Source organism: Cyprinodon tularosa, unplaced genomic scaffold (genome assembly GCF_016077235.1).
Source record: "Cyprinodon tularosa strain WSP-4 unplaced genomic scaffold, ASM1607723v1 ctg290, whole genome shotgun sequence".
Classification (NCBI taxonomy): Eukaryota; Metazoa; Chordata; class Actinopteri; order Cyprinodontiformes; family Cyprinodontidae; genus Cyprinodon; species Cyprinodon tularosa.
Window position 1 is genome coordinate 268,958 of NW_024038997.1, and position 16,664 is coordinate 285,621.

The 16,664-nt window shown below is 40.1% G+C and overlaps 1 protein-coding gene across 2 annotated transcripts in view; it reads right to left on the bottom strand.

Moving 5' to 3' along the window:
* mical3a (microtubule associated monooxygenase, calponin and LIM domain containing 3a) overlaps positions 1-12,550 on the bottom strand; it is a 144,221-nt gene extending 131,671 nt beyond the window's left edge. For both annotated transcript variants that reach the window (XM_038290904.1, XM_038290906.1), the window contains exon 1: positions 12,387-12,550. The gene's annotated coding sequence lies outside the window, so the exon portion shown is untranslated. The remainder of the gene's footprint in view (positions 1-12,386) is intronic.
* Positions 12,551-16,664: the final 4,114 nt, after the last annotated feature.

The following is a 16,664-nucleotide window of genomic DNA, read 5'->3' on the forward strand; positions in this document are numbered from 1 at the left end:
TTATAATATGAAAGGTAACAGGAAAATGGTCTGACTGAGTCCTGGTGACAGAAAAGTAACAGTAGCTCAAACAACAACTACATAAAACAATCTCTGAATGAAAAAACTAAACCTTAAACAAAATGGGCTCCAGCAGCAGACCACTACTTCACTACAGGTGGGAGGCTGACCATCTGGCGACCTGGTGCAGGGAGAACAACCTGGAGCTCAAAGCTCTAAAAACAGTGGAGATGGATTTGGACTTCAGGAAGAATTCAGCCCCAGCCATCCCCATCACCCTCTATGACTCCACAAGTCAGACTGTGGGATCTTTCTGCTTCCTGGGAACTATCATCTCACAGGACCTAAAGTGGGATCTGAACATCAACTCCCTCACCAAGAACGTCCAGCAGACGATGTACTTCCTGCGGCAGCTGAAAACATTCAACCTGCCAATGACAATGATGGTGGACTTCTCCTCCTCCATCATTGATTCCATCCTCACCTCCTCCATCATCACCATCATCTGGTACACTGGTGCCACCGCCAAGGACAAGGGCAGACTGCAGCGTGTCATCCGGTCTGCAGAGAAGGTGATTGGCTGCAATCTTCCATCTCTCCAGGACCTGTACACCTCCAGGACTCTGAGGCATGCAGGGAAGATTGAGGCTGATCCCTCACACCCCAGCCACAAACTATTTCAGATACTTACATCTGACAAGAGCTTGCAGTCCATCAGGACTAAAACCTCACGCCAAAAGAACAGTTTCTGTCTATCTGCTACCAGCCTTATCAACAAGGCCCAGAGACCACTGTGACATTGACTCTGCCTCTCTCCCTCCCCCGTTCAGGACCTAGAAGCTACACCAACGTAGCATCTCCAGACCTTCTGCGTTACAATAACGCACAGTCTACTATGTATATAGTATACAGCAATGTACTATATATTGCATATTGTATATTGTATGTTTTATATTGTATATAGCTATAGATTCTGTATTATGTGTATATATATATATATATATATATATATATATATATATATATATATATATATATATATATATATATATAGGTACACCTGTCCAACTGCTCATTAACACTTAATTTCTAAGCAGCCAATCACATGGCGGCAACTCAGTGCATTTAGGCATGTAGACATGGTGCCACTCCTTTCAGCTAAGAACAGGAAACTGAGGCTACAATTTGCACAAGCTCATTGAAATTGGACAATAGAAGATTGGAAAAACGTTGCCTGGTCTGATGAGTCTCGATTTCTGCTGCGACATTCGGATGGTAGGGTCAGAATTTGGCGTCTACAACATGAAAGCATGGATCCATCCTGCCTTGTATCAACGGTTCAGGCCGGTGGTGGTGGTGTCATGGTGTGGGGAATATTTTCTTGGCACTCTTTGGGCCCCTTGGTACCAATTGAGCATCGTTGCAACGCCACAGCCTACCTGAGTATTGTTGCTGACCATGTCCATCCCTTTATGACCACAATGTACCCAACTTCTGATGGCTACTTTCAGCAGGATAATGCGCCATGTCATAAAGCTGGAATCATCTCAGACTGGTTTCTTGAACATGACAATGAGTTCACTGTACTCAAATGGCCTCCACAGTCACCAGATCTCAATCCAATAGAGCATCTTTGGGATGTGGTGGAACAGGAGATTCGCATCACGGATGTGCAGCCGACAAATCTGCGGCAACTGTGTGATGCCATCATGTCAATATGGACCAAACTCCCTGAGGAATGCTTCCAGCACCTTGTTGAATCTATGCCACGAAGAATTGAGGCAGTTCTGAAGGCAAAAGGGGGTCCAACCCGTTACTAGCATGGGGTACCTAATAAAGTGGCCGGTGAGTGTATATATACACATATAGTCTGCACCATCAACACCAAGTCAAATTCCTTGTAAGTGCAAACCTACTTGGCGATAAATCTGATTCTGATTCACTCTACAATTTAGGCAAACCTACCAGAAATGGTACAGAGGAGATTGGAAAAAGCATGTTCTGTTAAGAATCTGGCATTCAAAAATGTGAATTTCCATCAACTTGCCTTGTTCCAGAGGTTCAGGTTATTAGTGGTGGTGGTATGACAAAGGTGGGAATTTTTTTTGTCCCTTTGGTGCCATTCTTGACCATGTTCATGCCCACAGGGGCTTATGTTCTGATGGCTAACTCTAGTTTTATAAGGCTTGTTTGTTTAACAAGAGAATGAGCTTTGGTTCTCCAGTGGTCACCACAGTGACCAGATCACAATGCCATACAGCTTCATTTTGATGTGACGTAAAAGGAGAGTCTTATCAAGCAACTCTGGGATGGATTCAATTCAATATGACCCCATATGATACTTATACCCGCATTTAAGCAGATAGTCGGTGTAATTTTACATCCACTTGATTTGTTTTAACAATATTTTGGTTTTTAAGTATGTATATTTTATCTGTTAAGCTATTTTAAAATCAATCTATTATGTAAACCACTTGGTGAATGATGGAAAAAATATTTTTTTCATTAATTTATCCATGATGAGCTCCTCACTCAGAGCAGCATCATCAGCAAAGATTCCTGCTCTGAGTGCCTATAAACCAACACACAGCCACAGTCTGCAGCTGTTCAAATATTGTGACATGAGATCTTCTCCTGGCACAAAGAGGGCTTGTGACGAACAGCCAGAAGAGAATGACTCGGAAAACAAGGATCTCATCCCTTAAGGTTGTCTTCTACTTTCAACACAGAGCTACCAGCTCCATGTATAATGTGACGTTTCATCCTGTCTCTGAGGAATCTTGTCTCTTCAGTTAGAATCATGTAAAACAAATTTGAGGAAACCGTAGACAATCTGCAAAAGAAAATTATGAGTTATACTTTTAAATAAATATGACAGTCTGCTTTAAAAAAAATTAATTATCATCTTCCATTTTAACAGTGGTTTCCAAAGTTTGGCCACTTTGGGATGGTAGCTGGTAGATTTAATCGAAATAATATACCACTTTAACAGGTATTTGTATGCATTGCTATGTTTAATTCCATTAAACGCTAAAATAAACCGTTAAATCATTTACAGTTTAAAGCAGAATGATGGAAAAGTAGAAGACTGATCAATAATAATCACTGGGATTAATAATCTGACCACAATAACCCCATTACAATTGCATGTTTTCTCATGCATTAGTCCTGTTTCCTTGCAATAAGATCCATGGGTCCTTCTGTGTGGTCCTATATATTATTCTTATTATTACTGGGTATTCTGGTTTCCTCCCCCAGCCCTATAATGTCCGGGTTTCTGTACTTAGACTAGAAAGCTTTCATTAGGAGATCCTTGAGTGAGAGGAGAGCTGCCGTTCCTCCTCACTCGTGGTTCAGTCAACTGGGACCTCCCTTTGGAGGGTTTCCAGGCAAGTTCCACTGGGGGGAGACCCTGGGACTGACCCAGAATTCTCTGGAGGAACACAATATCCCCCTTGGCATCCATGAACGGTCAGACAGATGCCAAAACTTGCTGAAGATAAACCTTGCCTAAACTTTTCTAAGAGAATAAAATCTTTGGGTAATTCAGGAAGCTCTTTCAGGTCCAACTTAACCGTCATTACTCCTTAAACTTGGTTTATTATAAAGCTAAACTCTCTTAACAGAAATGCCAATCCAAGAAATACTGCACCTTTTCAGACAGACTCAACATCAGACTACAAATTATAATCACAGTGTCTGACTGTGAATCCAGACATGTGCACAGAAAGAACAACATTCATTTAAACTTAAGCTGCCATCGTAATTTTCTCACCCAATGAGAATGTATAGCACCATGGTTAACAGTAATCATGCAATGAGCCTTCCTGTGGTGTCATTTAACTGGTAACCGTGGAAACTGTAAACTGTATCCCTGTCAGCAGCTTGTCACACTGAGTGATACCATATCTGGTCTTCTTATGTAAGCAGCAGGAACAGATGTGGACACAGACAGGTTTCACTCAGGTAATCTGAACCTTCATTATACCTTCAGGACTCAAAGAGGACAAACACACAAGCAGGAAATGTACTTTTTCTAAAGACAGATAAGTTATCAAGCCTTAAGTTAAACTATTATCATGTTTCTGAAGAAAACCTACTGAGTGTATGAATAAAACCAGAGGCAAGCCAAGCCCAATGTCCCTAAGCATTCTCAGGATGACTCAGGCAGAGTATATTTCTGGGAAGGAAGATTCCCACAGTCAATGTGACACGGTGGCAAAAACCCGAGAGGATCAAGGTAGAACAGAGATGAGGATTATGAAGTTGGAATGAGCCTCCTTCTTTGCCCAATCCCTCCTGTCCTGTTCTCCTGCTGAGGTCCGCTGATGCTCAGCTCTTTGTCCGTCTGAGCACCCAGCAGGAATCCCCCCCACCGTCTGACAGGTTCACTTTAATCTCACGTCCGGTCACGACTCTTTATGTCTACTGTCTGGAGTTTTAGCACAAGTGTTCCCCTAAGCTGGACAGAAATAAATGGACCAGGTTCTAAGAGCTAATTTAAGTGAATCAAATAGATTTTTTCAGTATTTAGATCTTTATAATTGCCCACTGAAGTTTCTCAAATATTGTATACTTCAAAAAATTTGTTTCAGTTGAGCTCTTTACAGTATGAGTATATCAGCATTACTTATTGTAATTATTGCTTTACAACATGCTTTTTACAGTGTAGCAATTTTGATCAGGATCAATGTTTGTGTCATGATTTGTTTCGGTGAAGGATTAAAATGGTAAGTAAATATCAGGAGGTGAAAGGTGGTGAAAGGAGATCTAATCAGGAGCTCGGAAACACAGAGGAACGATGACAGAAAGAGTGTTACAATGAGGACCAGAAGAAGGAAGAACTAAAATAAAGCAAGGATTAACTGAAAAACATGTGAGAAAATTAACTGAAAGCACAAACAGGTGACACACAAAAGTTAGCTTTTTTAAGGCCTATGTAAGTTAATATGTGTAATGATGTTCATTAAAGCTGCCGCAAGCTAATCAGAGTAAACATAAACATCTGAACACTTTCAGTTGGTCAGATGATATTAAAGCTGAACAATTTGATCTAGGTGAAAAACTCCATGGGTGGTAGAAAACTACCACTGCAGTCAACTGTGAACGTGTCAACCTCATCATGAAACATATTGGTACAATCATCCTGCTTTAGGACTTATTTTCTTGATTCCCCTTATTAAGCCCGCAAAAAAAGAGACTGGAATGAAGCTTCATCAGCAGAACATCAATCCTAAACAAAGATACCACGGATAAAATACAAGAAATCAGATCAAAGCATGTTTATGTGTTAGAAGGGCCTAGTCAAAGTCCAGGCCAAAAATCCAGTGAAAAAAAAATCAGGAATAGTATTCAAGACTTTCATGATCTTGGCGCTGATGTCTGGCTTAATGGTTAATTCCATTCACCTGTCTAGTACCGCCCAGTTTCCCATCACCGTTCATCCGTGTCACCTGCACCAGTCTCTATTTAACTTGCCTGCTCCCAGTCATCAGTGGCAGATTATTCCAGCCTTTGGTGAGAGTTCTCTAGCGCACCTGTTTGTGTTCTGATTGCCAAATCCTGGCCCGTTCTGCCTTTGGACCCCTGAGCCTGCCTGTTCTGATCCGTTTGCCTGACCTGTCTACGGACTACTGCTGGATTCTGCCTGTTGCCCGAACCTGGATCTGCTTCCTGACATTAACCTGGATTTCCCTCTTCTGATCTCTGATCTTCTGGCTCAGTCTCCTGTGAAGTTTTTTGACACCTGCTTTGGCTTCACCTTCTGGATTGTCCTGCCTTCCTTCGTCTGCTTGGATCTGTTCCTCATCCAGTTCTGCAGTTTTCAATACTTCAGCATCTGGAAATCTCTAGGCAGTTTTTGCCACATGCTGTTGGCAGTCATCCGGCTGGATTCCGCTCCTTCTTCTGGGCACAGACGGAAATTTCAGACCAGGTTAGAGACTCACGCATTCATAATCATCCTCCGTCAGATTTACCTGGTCACTAAACTGATCCTCAGCGGAGTTTTCCTTCCGCTGAGGATCCTGCCTTTGACGTCTCTGCAGTCATGCAGATCCTTCATTTTTAATAAATGCCTTTGAGAAATTGATTTTCTGTTTGCCTTGAATTCTGGGTCTTCTGTTCTGAGCCTTGACAAAAACTTAAAAAACTGCTGTCATTTGCTGGTATTTCACTTCAAATCCTTATCATGATGGAAATTAGTGACGTGGTTAAAAAAAAACAACACATTACAAGAACCAACGGTTATTATTCTAGATACATTCACGCTGTTTGTGTGAAAGCTTATTCCTGGGAGTTTGTGAAGAAGAAGCAAGGGGACAGGTGATGACTAGAAGACCTAAACCCAGGTTTGACGTTCTGCTCCTTCTTTGTGCATGCATGTGTCAGGCCTCAATGTGCGTTGCATCTATTTATGACCATCTTCCTTCCTTATCTGACCCCAACCATTACCCCCTCCCGGCCTGCGTTGGCGTTGATGTGTCCAACTTGCTCTTTCAGCTCTTCAAAGTTCAGAGATGCCATCTCATGTTTTCGACCTCTTTGCCCCGTGAACCACAGCTGGTTGCTCCCTGCTTGCCTACTTTGTACTCAGATCTATTAATTCACATGTCATCCTTTAAATAGAAATGGCTTAAACCGATGGATATGTGTCTAATTAGTGAACATGAAACTTCTGAGTGAAAAATTATTCACAACAACAAAAACTTTATGAATGTATTCCAGTTATGACTTCATCTACCTTTAGGCCTAAGTGGCAGAACTTACGACCATAATGCTTTACTGTCAGACATCATAACTCATGCAGGAGTCACATAGGTAAAAATGACTTTAAAATATTACCAGATTCCCTTCAGATCTGTTTGGAAAGACCTTGCAAAGCCAACAGAAGGCCCTTTGTACCTACTAGCTTTTAACGACTGAATGGCACAGTGAATGCAACACATTGAAAACATCCACCAGAGACAAATTGATTATTTCATCAGTGTTTAATTTTGTCCAAAGGAGTCACATTTTTCATCTACGTTACAGTTTAGCAACTGCAGAATCAAATGTCTCCGACATCTGTAACAAGTTAATTTGTAAAAAAAAAGTTACACTCATTGTAAGGCACATTTGTCACATGCGGAATCTACTGATTCTTTCATTCTTTAACGTTCATGGGTAAGTTAAAACACATGGACTTTTCTCTATCAGAACAACCACAGTTCATATAAAAAAGCCTCTTTGTTCAGTTGCATTTTACTGCCATGCATAACAGATCTCACATGTGGTCCAACTTGAAGCCATTGTCAGATCTAATGGCTTTAAGTTGTGTGTAACTATTTTGCTAGCTGTACTAGTGACCGTTACGTCTGTAGGAACCTGATATGGAAGTCAAACCAAAAGGTAGGTTGGAGACCATGTGCATGCATCCATAATCCAACATGAACACACTTTTTGTTCTCATAGCAAGCTGGTTGGGTTTAAGGCAAAACTAAAACTGTCTATACCAAGGGTGGGCAATTCCTGTTCCTGAGGGCAGGTATCCTGCAACTTTTAGATTCACCCTTGGTCCAACACGCCTGAATCAAATGATTGACTTACCTCTTCAGTATGCAGTCAGTTCCTGCTATGTCCTCTTAATCATCTAATTACTTGATTCAGGTGTGTTGAACCAAAGGCACATCTAAAAGTTGCAGGATACCGGCCCTCAGGAACTGGAATTGCCCACCCCTGGTCTATACAGTGTACCTCTGAGTGGCTGCTCCATTTCAACCTGTGTTGTGTTTAGACAATTTCTCAATCATTAAGGACAAATGTGTTTGAACCAACTGTAGAATCAAAGTAATATCAGAGTCATGACAAATCCAGAAAAGAAAAGGTTGAATTTTCCCGATTTATCCTTCTGCTCATCCTTTGGGACTTAGAGTGAAGAAATGGACATCATGTTTGTCAATCCCAGATATTCTACTAATAAACCCTACTCAGTAATTCCAGATACTTCAAACTACACTGATAATATATGTATTTTTAGATTGCTTCCTCTGTTTACATGTTTGCCCCTGCAGATCTCTAAGGTCTAAAGAGCTGTGCCCCTTACCCTTCTTCTTTCTCCACAGACTTCTTTACAAAACGTAGGACCAAATTTGAAGAAAAAGAGATACAAATGGGACTCTAAAACAAGCACATGGAATCTGTAACAATCAATGCAAAGTCAACCGATTCCTTCCTAAAGCTTTAATACTTTCCCTCCCTTGTTGTCTTCTTTAACCCACTTGTCCTTCAGTGGATGCTGAGCGCAGCAACATTTTTCATTACACTGATGTCTGCTGATGAGCTCGGCTAAACTGTATCTCCCTCATCAGAACAGGAAGCAAACAGCAGCAAAAGCTGATTCTATATCAGTCAGATACAGATGGGAGTCTTTGTGCTGATTTTTTAATATAGCTGAAACAAATGTTACTGGTCGTGCTTCTGGTTCTGGGAAGTTATTATCCAAATTGTTTTGGATCCTGTGGTTGTCTAATGGATACCACTGCATACAAGTGCATCTTCTGGGATTATTTATGGAGCAACGTGTGGTTATAGGCTGTCCACATACAGTCTAAAGGAATCCCAAAAACAATACTGTGTGCAAGAGCAATAAAAATCTGCTTCTGGAACTTCGACAGCCGATAACATTTTTGGGACGTGGATTTTACATTCTGTTTATTCACCACCTTTTTTTTCCTTTTTTTTGACTTCATTTAAGCTTTTCTTCTCCATGAAAAATCTGAGCCTCTGACTTTTTTCACATCACAACCACACTTGTAAAAGCTCCGCAACATAGCGGCTTAGTAGATTATTATTTTTTTCTACCAGATTTTAACAATGAGGGTACATTTATATCGACTCACCAATATAAATTGGTTAGTTTGGCCAGATTTAACTGAAAACATCTTTAACATCCATGCATGTAGGTCAAAAAGGGACATTTTGGCTTTCATCTAAAATTTTGCTGGATATCCTGAACAGCTTCTGCACAAATGTAAACACAGTTGACCTTGTGACCTCCTTTCGACAAATTCTCTATAAGTCTTTACAATGCTGCCTTCTCTCCAATGTTCTATCCATTCTTAGAATATATATGTTTAATTTATCCTCTCCTCTGAGCAATTGACTGGCTTGCAGGAGATGACCAGGAGCAGCTGACATGCAGGATCAGTGTCTGAAGTCAGTGGAGAGGGCAGCTGCTGAGCAAATGGTCACTTTGTTATGAATGACAGCTATTCACCTCCCCCTTTATGCATCACATGAGTGTTGCCTCCTACTCAGCACAGTGCCGGACACAATATCACTCTGTCTTCTGATTACAGTGGAGCCTGGTAGAAGGGGGAGACAGAGAAACAGATGAGCTGCTTCTTTGACCTTGAGGCCAACTGGAAACAAGAGATGCACGAGTGTAAACCTGGAGCTACTTAACCTGATGTCTGCAGTGTCATCATGCTTTAGACGGTTTTGGAACTTAGCAAAATGCTGTTCTGTGCAGCATCATTACACTTCACCTTGTCCTTCTCTCTCCTACATCATGCTTCAATGCCAAATATAACATTAAGTCATTCTTGAAACTGCTGTGTTTTCTGCAACTAATGTGAGACGCAAGAAAATTACTGAATTAGAGAGCAAGGATAGCATAGATACCTGAGGGAAGCTTGGGAGGAGTCAAAAACAGCATTATGGGAAAAGATCATAATTAGGGGTGTTGAGCAAAAACGCCCTCATGTAATAAGTTGGTTAGTTTTCCTGTTTTGGTTTTACTTGATCTCATCTCACATTTTTGATACAGTTTATTAAAATATTGCAGTGGAGAAGGTAGATAGGACTGTCTGGTACTTTGCTAAACTAGTTCAGAACTTATTTGAGCAGAAAAACTTTGTGTCAACTGGCAAACATACAGTAAATACGATTAACAAAGATCACATTCTGCCTTTAAAGAAATAGTACACCCAAAACATGATTAGCCTTCATTTTCTACTCACCCCCATGCTGAACAACACTCTGGAGTACTTTTTTGATATCTCAAATGCATCTGGAGATCTGGGAGGCTTCTTGCTGTCTGCTGACATTCAAATAATGGAGGTCTATGGTGACCGAGACAGAAAGGTCATTTACTCGAAACAAAGTCATTTAGAATGTTTTTAGAGCATAAACAGTAGTGTGTAGGATTTCCTAAAAGCGCGTTCACGAGTCTACGTAAACCGCGGCAGACCAAACCAGATGAAAGTGCGCATTCAGCGTCTGCTCTGCCAATAATTATTGGCAATACTCAATACTCAATACTGAGTAGGTTATTCAAGCCAGACCTGGCCAGCCGCGCGGGTTTGCTGCATTCATATGCTAATTAGGGCCATTAGTACAGCTGATCGCTCTCCACATACGTCAGAGTCCGTTTCCGACAATTTGTGGCACGATAAACGCGGACAAGCACGGGTTGCAAATTGTCGGAAACTGACGAAAATCAGGCAGATCTGCGGGAGTTTACGGGGGTTTACGGGGACGAAAATCTCACTTTTCATGCAGTGTAATGCAAGCGTAGAAGAAGAAATGTGCTGTTTACCTGTGCAAAGAAAGAAACAACGAAAGAAAAATGTCTGAGGACTTCAGTTTTGAGGAAGAGCATGAGTTCTTTGCCGAGCTGAATGCGCACTTTCGTCTGGCTTGGTCTGCCGTGGTTTCTGTAGACTCGTGAACGCGCTTTTAGGAAATCCTATACACTACTGTTTATGCTCTAAAAACATTCTAAATGACTTCGTTTCGAGTAAATTCTGGATGCTACCCACTCAGGACACTTCGAATACATTGGACGACCAGTATGGAGGAATATTGACACGTTTTTTGTGGACTTTTATGGACCTTTCTGTCTCGGGCACCATAGACCTCCATTATTTGAATGTCAGCAGACAGCAAGAAGCCTCCCAGATCTCCAGATGCATTTGAGATATCAAAAAAGTACTCCAGAGTGTTGTTCAGCATGGGGGTGAGTAGAAAATGAAGGCTAATCATGTTTTGGGTGTACTATTCCTTTAAGGCTTCATTTTCGAACCACTTCAATTCAATATCTACAAGACATAGCTAGGTCAGATAATGGAGTGTTACCACACATATGCTGATGAGATACAACTTTATATTATAGAGTGTACCGATAACCAGTCATTACAGTCAGTTACTCGTATCCTTGTTATGGGTGAGCAGACAGCTCAGAATGTCTTCTATTTCAGTGTGGAAAAAACACATGTATTGCTTTTGGTAACAAATATGCAAGAACTTAAGTAGAGTCAAAAAACCAATGGATTTTGTGCAATCAGCTAAATGAGGCTATAGTTTTGTCATTATGACAAAACACTGGATAAATGAAGTCCATTTCCCATTGATATCAATAAATTATGTTAATACAACATAAAACACAACCTCTATACTGTTTTTTTTTTTTTTGTCATACAAGATTCTGTCAAGATATCTTGTTACAAAGACTTCCTATGGGCCTGTAAAGAAAACTGTTTAATAGCATTTCCCCCCAAAATGCTACTCCTTAAGCCCTCGAGAAAGATCTACATAAATAAAGATAAAATGAGTTCATAATTCACAATCTGTAGCACGAAGGCTCCCTGCTAAGGACATAGTCTAATGCTGTGTTAATTGTGTCTTTTATTTTCCTTACATTTAGGTCATGTATTTTCTTTTTACATTTTTTTGTATTTGATTTGAAAATGTTGCTTTTAATATATTCCTTGTCTTTCAAGCGATATCCTTGACCTCCGTTCTTTTTTTCTCTTTATCCTATCCAGTTATGTATACATGGTTCCATACTAATCAACTTCCCTGTCCTAAGAGAAAGAAAAGATGAAAACATCACTGTTAACTCGCAAGAAAAAGTAGAAACAGTTTTAGTTGATGTAAATGCACCTCTTACAGTGGAAACTGTGCCAGTTGGCTCTTAATCTTCACACTGCAGGAGATGTCTGGATGCTGCAGTGTGTTGCAGTCAACCAGCCAATCCTGCTGCCTTTAACACATCCTGGAGGCAGGAGGAGCAAAGCTTGAAGAGAGCTGCATAACAGCTACAGTGGTAAACAAGAAGGGCGAGGAGCATATCCTTCCACAGCAACACCCCACAATAAATACATCCATCCACCAATAGGCTATCACTTTATTTTCTAAGTTAAAGGAACAGAAACTGTGATGTAAACAACACCAGGATGTCAGCAGCCTGAGCGCATCATGCGCCTAGAGCGCACAGCCTGGTTACCAAAACAAAGTGACAGGACACCATGTCTGACTGAGAAACTCCTCACACTGCATGCAGAAATTCCTCAGAGCTGCCTCTCATTACTTCCACTCCCACACATAAGAACACATGTACTCACAGTGAATGGCAGTGGAATGATAGTCTCCTCACAAGGGCTTCCCAAAATCTGCAAGGAGGGTTAAAAAAAATCCTCTCCTGTCATCCGTCTTCTGTCCCACTGATCCTTCCTCTCCTGTCCTGCCTGTCTTTCACACACAGAGAGGAGACAGATCTGCAGTGGTGAAACTCTGCCTCCCTCCTCCCTCCCCTCACTGCTTCTCTCCAAGGTCAGTGGGTAGAGACTCTGATCTGACTCCTCCCTCTCACAGGCTGGACAACCAGGCAGTAATTACCATCATCATCCGGATTAACTCCTGGGTGTGCTTGATGTTCCGCCATGGGCTGAGCTGGACACATTACAGACTGCATTAGGCACTGGGAAGATGGGTGGGGTGTATACTGTAGACCCCACATAGAGGGGCAACACAGGAATCCATAAAACTGCCCAAAAAAGAGGAAAAATGCAGGAGAACAAAGACTAACACATCTACACTGGAAAAACAGTCTAGACATAAGTAAAACATTTCTTAAATTAAGTGTATTTACCCTTAAGTTGAGTAGGTAAATGAGGTAGTTTGCCAATGGAGTATTTATACTCTCAAAATAAGATAATTAGAATATATGCACTTGAAATAAGACAATGCAAATGAGTTTTCTTATTTTAAGTGTAAACTGGCTTGTTCCATTGGCAAAATGTCTCTTTTACTTCCTCAATCCAAGAACAAATGCACTTTTAATAAAAAATGACTTATCTAGATTTGATTTTGTCCAGTGTAGTAAACAGTTTTACATGCTCTACTAGATGTAAGGATGTTCAATGTATTATCTGCCGTTATATTTATTCACAAACCCAGGCATTGCCAGTAAAATTAAACATTCTGATAATAAATAATTGAACTTTATTTATCTCACACTGGAGAAATGTACCTCTGCATTTAACCCATCCCCTCAGTGAGCAGTGGGCTGCCATTATGCGGCTCCCAGGGAGCAGTGTGGGGTTAAGGGTCTTGCTCGGGGACCCAGACTACAGACTGTGGGGATCTAACTGGGTGCATGCACCATTCTCAGAGCACAACACTCCTGGCAAAGAGCAAGGTTGTTAGTACAGGGGCGGAGCTAGATGGGGGGCCAGGGGAGGACATGGCCACCCTTAGCTAATCATTGGCCACCTCTGTGGCCACCCCTACCATTTTTTTTAACCCTCTAATAACGACTGTGGCAGCAGTTGTCATGGTTTTTTTCCAAGTTTTATTTTGAGTTTTCATTGGTGTTATCTTGATTCTTGTGTATTTGAGTTCTTAGATATTTCCTGTTTGCTCTTTTGTGTCAGCCTCCTTTACCCCAGCTCCCTTCTTGCCTCCTCTGTTCACACCTGCTCCCAATCTGCTAATAAACATGGTCTTTGTTTCTCTCTTCCATTTATTCTCCTCCTGCTCAGTCATTCTTGGCTGGTTTGTCGTCATTACTTTGTCCCCTTCTTGTTGTGAGTATTCTTGGTTTTGAGCATTTTTTGGATTTTTGTGGATTTATGTTTTGGATTTTTGCTTTTATTGAACTTTTGGTTAATCAAACACTCAAGTAACCACCTCAAGCTTTTGTCTGCATTTGAGTCCTGTCAAACCTCCACCCCCACTGTGACAGAACTAATAATCTCAAGTGGAATATTCGAAACATTTAAATTTTTAATATATTAACAGTTACTTGACAACAAAACAATATATTAATTATTCACATCAGTATACTAACATTAAAGATAATAATAATAATAATAATACATTTTATTTGAAAGCGCCTTATCACAACACCCAAGGACACTGTACAGGCAGATAAAAACATTAAAAACAGGGAGCTAAAAAGTACAAGCATAAGATGCCACAGAAAACAAAACAGCAGGAAGTAAAATAAAACCAAAGGAAGAAAAGGAAGAGAACAATATTGAAGTGATGCGTAGGAACTAGATGGGATAAGACTGTCTGAACAGGAAAGTTTTGAGTCTGGATTTGAAAAGATGACAATTCATGCTCTTTTCAGAAGTAGATTTTGTGTTATTTAGGATAAAGTGAAAGTCATCTAGGAGTCTTCAGTGAAATCATACATAAATAATTACTTTTGATCAATTTTAATAATCAATTTGTGTATATATATTAGTACTTGTAAATATCAATTTTATGCAGAATAATTGTTGATAAAAGTAGGCAAATAATGACAGAGGAAGAGACGTTCACCCCAGAACTCAAACCTGAAAGAATTGTGTCCACTATACCTTGTATCTAGAAAGCACAGATGTTAAAATATATGCATCTATTTGTTAGCAAAAGCTGTAGGAAAGTGTAGTTCATCTTTATTTAGAAAATATGGATGTTGTGCTTGTTAATATTCCTGTTGGAACAGTGTAGACTGACACTGAGGTTATGGTGCCTATCTACTTTTGGCCATCCCTCAGTGTACACTGGTTATTGCCTGGCCACCCTTATAAAAATGTTCTAGCTATGTCTCTGTGTTAATAGGATTTTTGGATGATTAAGGCTCTAAGTTATGAAACAAAGCAGAAGGGAGGCCCAGACTTCCCTCTCCCCAGCCACTTCTTCTAGCCACTCAGGAGGAACCCCAAGGCGTTCCCAGGCCAGCCGAGAAACATAGTCTCTCCAGCGTTTCCTGGGTCTTCCCCGGGGCCTCCTCCCGGTGGGACGTCAGTATATGAATGGATTGGAAAAAAAACTACCTGTGCATCTCTAATTTAAATATATAATTTTCAGAGGGGGGCTTACGGTTTTTACCAGCTAAGTTAACATAACTAATTGGCTGAAACATAACACTGTGAGTAATCAGTCTATGTCTAAATATCCATGTTTACATTGCATTAGTAAAAATATATATATTTCAAAATATATTAAAATCTATCAAAATACATGCACACATATAATGCAGAGATAAGAGGAGTGGCAGCCTAGTGGTTAGGGCATAGAGCTTGGAGTTCTGAGTTTGAGCCCCACTCCCACAGACTGCCACTCTGGGTCTCTGAGCAAAGACCCTTAATCCTATACTGCTCAAGGCATGGCTGATGAATAGATAATGCATGCATTTATCGTTCGAGGAAAAGTAACTTTTTCCCTGAAGTAGTAATACAATGGCATAAAAAAGGATAACAGATTGTTTTCTTTAGATTTTTATAAAATACAAAGAAAGAAAGTCATAAATAAAAAAGAAAGAAAGACATTCTCGCATCTGGCTCAAGAATCCAGGTCATCAACAAACATTCATAAAGAAGGAGCTCAAGCAACTTTTGATAGATGTTGATACGGACAGATCCATCTTTTTTTCCCTCTGAAATTCATTTTGTATTCTCACCGTTTTCCAACATGTGTAGCGAAACAGAAAACAAATAAACATCAAGGTAAAAGGATTTATTTTTAGTTAATTACAATAGGGGGAAAAAGCAACATATAATACAAATGGAGGTGTTTATTGCCTTATAATTATATGAATCACAATAGGCAACAATGTTGCTTTTTTTTTTAAAGTTATTGGTGCAGGAATACTGATATAAAACATGGAGGACATCTGACTGACTAAATGTTATACTGAAGGCAAACTACAATAAAAGTCATTGAGTAATTTCTGTTAGCATGTGCAGCAAGAACAGCTATGGCACTGGTTTATTTTCTTGGAATATGCTGACACCTGCTGGCTCTTTGTATCAAGTACAAAACCGACCATCTCTTTTTGGATAACTTTGGAAAAGCTATTTCACTAAATCCTCTTAAAATGTTGAACTCATATATAATAAATTACATTTACAAAGAGGGATTACTGTTTTTTTCAAAATGTTGATTACTAAAACTTACCACTTATTAAAACCCAAGTTTATCTTCTCAGAGTTTGGAATGTTACATCAGGCAAATAATGCAATTATTTCATATACATATGTGGGCCTATTGAACATATGTCCATCTATTTGTACAGCATCTACACTCAGCAGTTTGTCAGGGCTCCTTTTTCATGAATACAGCATTAGCCCATGGTTCTACTAAGGTTTTCAGGAAGCCAAGGTTGCTCTATAGATGATTGACAGCTGCTCTGACTTTATACCTGATGAAACAGTGGTTTAATAGACTAGCAGATAATATGGATCGTTAAGTCTTTTCTGCAAGTGAAAACATAATGTTAATCCCTAGTAACATGAATTAAGGCCCCATCAACACTGATAAAAAAAAAAACTAAATCATTAATTAATCCAAAAACAGTAATTTGGCCACCAAGCAACACTCCAGTTATTATTTTCCTTAGGGCTTTCAGC